Source organism: Macaca mulatta, chromosome 11 (genome assembly GCF_049350105.2).
Source record: "Macaca mulatta isolate MMU2019108-1 chromosome 11, T2T-MMU8v2.0, whole genome shotgun sequence".
NCBI classification, from domain to species: domain Eukaryota; kingdom Metazoa; phylum Chordata; class Mammalia; order Primates; family Cercopithecidae; genus Macaca; species Macaca mulatta.
This window is the reverse complement of record NC_133416.1, coordinates 72633772-72638394: the sequence shown is the minus strand read 5'-3', so window position 1 is coordinate 72638394 and position 4623 is coordinate 72633772. Positions and strand designations below refer to the sequence as shown.

At 42.5% G+C, this 4623-nt stretch overlaps 1 pseudogene across 1 annotated transcript; it reads left to right on the top strand.

Annotated features, from left to right (window-relative positions):
* Positions 1 to 289: 289 nt before the first annotated feature.
* LOC717674 (large ribosomal subunit protein eL32 pseudogene) lies at positions 290 to 786 on the top strand (annotated as a pseudogene). The gene has a single exon (XR_001448072.3). The product of XR_001448072.3 is annotated as a large ribosomal subunit protein eL32 pseudogene (transcript).
* Positions 787 to 4623: the final 3837 nt, after the last annotated feature.

Here is a 4623-nt window from a genome sequence, read left to right as displayed (position 1 = left end):
GAAGAGATGGGAAAGGTGATACGTAAATTTATACACTGAGGTCTGCTCTCTAATTCTTGGAATTACTGTGATGAACCCTGCCATGGATATCCTGTGGTCTAGAAAGGCACTGGGAAGCACCATTGGGCGGGCCAGGCTCAGTCCAGAAATGCACATAGGAATTAAGGTGGTGCTAGTGAATGAAGACAGGCTAGTCCTCCAGGACAAGACAAATGGGCAGTGAGGAACGAGAAGAGCTAAAAGGTATGACATTTTGGAAAAACTATCCACCACCCCTATAGAAAGAAAAGGGTGGCAGCCATCTCCTCCTCGGCATCATGGCCGCCCTCAGACCCCTTGTGAAGCCCAAGATCGTCAAAAAAAGAACCAAGAAGTTTATCCGGCACCAGTCAGACCGCTATGTCAAAATTAAGCGTAACTGGCGGAAACCCAGAGGCATTGACAACAGGGTTCGTAGACGATTCAAGGGCCAGATCTTGATGCCCAACATTGGTTATGGGAGCAACAAAAAAACAAAGCACATGCTGCCCAGTGGCTTCCGGAAGTTCCTGGTCCACAACGTCAAGGAGCTGGAAGTGCTGCCCACATGCAACAAATCTTACTGTGCTGAGATCACTCACAATGTTTTCTCCAAGAACCGCAAAGCCATCGTGGAAAGAGCTGCCCAGCTGGCCATCAGAGTCACCAACCCCAATGCCAGGCTGCACAGTGAAGAAAATGAGTAGACAGCTCGTGTGCATGTTTTCTGTTTAAATAAATGTAAAAACTGCCAAAAAAAAAAAAAAAGCCATTTTCGAGGGTCAGATATAAATGCCTTTAAAATTAATACTAATTGAAGTTTTCTCCCTAAAAGTTCCAAGGCGGTGGTTCTCAAATTTGAATAAACACAAGAATCGCATGGAGGGCTTTCTAAAATGCAGATTGCTAAGGCCCCAGCCCAGAATTTCTGATTAAGGAAGCCCAAGATGAGGCCTGGAAACTTGTATTTCTGGCAAGTTCCCAGGTGATGCTGATGCCTCAGTGTCTGAGGACTACACTATGAAAAGCAGTGCTCTAAGGCACACTACATAAAGTTGCTGGCCTGTGAATTTTAAGATCCCAGGAATATGACTTAAAGAATTGGCTGAAGAACAAAAGTCTTCATCACCTCACTTCTGCCTCCTAAAGTAAATAAATCAACAAAACAAAACAACTCAACATTTCAACAACAAATAATACAATACCAAAACTCATCTGTAGAGATGGCTTTTATCAGTGAAATCATCTGTAAGCAGTGGAAAGCTCCTAATATACTTCCCTAGAGACCAATCCTCGACGATAGTATAAGTTTTCTGTCAAATTTTTTTAACAGAAGCCAAGGCATCAGCGTGGTATCATTCCTGCATTTTTACCCGCAGAGTTTTCATGGTGGAACTCCCAAATCCATGTTTTAAGCAAAGAAACATACACAAGCTACTGAAGATTTTGCTGAGGTGAGGTGAAGGTTGAGTAATTCTGCAAATGTTTCCCTTTCCTCCAGTCTTTCAGATCCCTGGAGGCCTCTCCCAGGGCTTGTGGTATGGAGAGTTGGACCTGACCCTACTGTGAGAAACCCAACTTTCAAAAACTGCATCAGATGAAAGGCTCTCTATACAGACTACAGACTTGTCAGCTGGTTAGGGAGGCAAACAGAACAGTCTGCTACGAACTCTAGTCCATGTATCTCTGCTGAAAATAAAAGGAGTCTTTAGGAATCAAAGAAGAAAAGATTTTTATAAAGAAATTTTATTGCATAATTCTTGTATACAATAAACATAGGAAAAGGGTTTTTAATGAAAATTCATGTCATTTTTCAAAAGTTTTGAACTGTCTGGAGAAAAATTATTACAAAGCTATCTAAGGCAAAAATAATATTTAACCTTCAAAACAAAAGATAATCCCTGTTACCATTTTTTTTTTTTTATTTAAAGCAAGACTTTTAAACACAATTAATACGGAGAAGTTTTCAAATTGCTACGTCATTTGCATTAAGAATTTAAATGCATCTAAGAAGTGAAGAGTATAAACACATGGGAATGTTCTCTAATACAACAGATATTGCTTTCTTCAGATCCATTCTGTTTGAACGTAGGGCTGTACTTTTTGCATTTTCTAATGGTACAGTAAGAGCTGGAGTGCAGAGAGGGAAAGTCCCATGCACTTCCTATGTTAAATGGCATAACTCCCACAGATCACATACACCTCGCCATATTGACTCAGTTCATTGCACTCCATATCCTGCAAAAATAAATCTAGTGCTCGACAGCTGACATTATTGCTCACTGACGTTTTAGTAATATATTTCTTTCACGTAAGACAGAAATATACTGAAATTTGATACCACTTAAACCCAAAAGCAATCTGGAATTAAACCACATGCATACATCCCACTTTTTTTCAATAGATGTTGCGTTTTTCTTAAAGTTGATCCTGGAAAATGTGGTAAAAGAAAAACTGGCTTTCCTTGAAACAAAGACTAAGGATTAGAAAAAGAAGGGCTTTTTTTGAGTGAAATGTTAAGCCCTGCAACATAAATGAAGGAACAATGACAATCCAGTCTCTGTGGAGAGGCAAGAGGCCTCTGATTGATCCTCCTTGTCTCCCTCAACACTGTGGCCCACATCCCACGGACCCCAGGGGAGGCTATCCCACAGAGCTGGAGCAGCCCAGAGGTGCTGTGTGTGCCTCTGAAGGATGGGCTGCAGGCTGTGGCAAAGCCCGAAGAGACCTATTTCTTTGGCCGCCCCAACATGGAATCCTGGGGTCACTGGGAAATACTAGGGCTTTCTCTGTGAGGTTGGGAAAGACTTCCAGGATGGTCTGGACACTGATGGCTGAGGTCTGGTCTTAAATTTTACACCTCATTTCTAGAAAGACGTGAAGTGTACGAATTCCCGAGTGAATCTAGGGCCCCGGGTGAAATGTCTTGGAATCTGAGGGAGCATCTGGATGCTCAGATGGAAACCTCTTATCGGAGCATCCAGATAAGATCAGGGCTCATCTGGAATCAAGCGTACATTACTATAAAGAGTCTACCGGGATGTCAGGCTTCTTAGAAAGGTGCCTGTAGAGAGAGACATGGAGGAATGTGGACATGGCCACACTGACACTGTTTGTCACAGCTTTTCATTCTAATTTCTTCTTGTTTCTTTAAAATTGTCAAATGTCCCTCTTCTTTTTTTGTCTTAGTGCTTACAAGGAAAGCTGTCAGTCTTCATAAGCTTTCAAAGAGTTACAAAAATACATACATATTTTAAACTACAATTCAAGATTAGCATCCAAAGCTACAAACACGATGTACAATCATCACACACCATACCTTCACACCTGGCTACAGCACTGTTGACTTATATCACCGTTGTTTATACTTGTGAAAACTTTATTGTGCACAGTGACATCCATTCCACCAGACTTAATGTTATAAAGCAACTGAGCAGAGCTTCTCAAAGTAAAACTAGCTGTGTTGCTACAAAGGAAAATTCTGGCTCTTGGCCCAACTGTTTCCATACCAATCAGCTAAGTCAGCCTCCTCTCTGCTTCTTTCCATTTCAAATGCCTGGGCTTTGGCCTTTGAGGCAATTAGAACCAGATCAGTTCAATTTTACAACACTGATCTCAACTGTATAGCAATATAGTGAATTTGCCCTGAGAGTATCAATACATTTTACAAATACTATGAGTCCCAGTTTATACATGAAGAAATAGGCACAGAGAGGCTAAATGGCTTGTCCCTTGTCACACAGAAGATTATGTTGAGTATGAAACTTGAGCTTCCGTTTTAGCTTTCCATGTGAATCCCCATGTCTCTCCAGAGGTCACCTGGAGCTCCGTGCACAAGGAACCCCCCCTTGGATTCTGTTTGTTACTTGTAGTGTCCTGTCAGTTTTTCTGCCCAGCACTGAATTTTTCAGTACTCAAGACTTCATCCTTGATCTTCTCTGCTCTCTCTCATTCCTGCTGCCTTGATGACGTGTGTTGCCCCTAATATTTTATTTTACACAGTGGAATTTACCAAAATGCCCTTCCAGCTGCAGCTGCTTTTAGGTGTGGAGAGAAGGACTTATAAAAAGGTGATGGACAGGCGTTCTTCTTTTTGAATTTTACACCAAGTGGGGCCCAATATTTTACAGTTGTTTTACATTCCAATGCTGCTTTCTTTTTCTTTTCTTTTCTTTTTTTTTTTTCTTTTTGTCAGAATCTCACTCTGTTGCCCAGGCTGGAGTGCAGTGGTGTGATCTCAGCTCACTGCAACCTCCGCCTCCTGGGTTCAAGCAATTCTCCTGACTCAGCCTCCAGAGTAGCTGGGACTACACACATGCGCCACCATGCCCAGCTAGTTTTTGTATTATTATTACTATTATTTTTGAGACAGAGTCTCGCATTGTTGCCCAGGCTGGAGTGCAGTGGTGCAATCTCGGCTCACTGCAAGCTCCACCTCCTGGGTTCACGCCATTCTCCTGCCTCAGCCTCCCGAGTAGCTGGGACTACAGGCGCTCGCCACCTCGCCCGGCTAATTTTTCGTATTTTTAGTACAAACGGGGTTTCACCGTGTTAGTCAGGATGGTCTCGATCTCCTGACCTCGTGATCTGCCCGCCTCAGCCTCC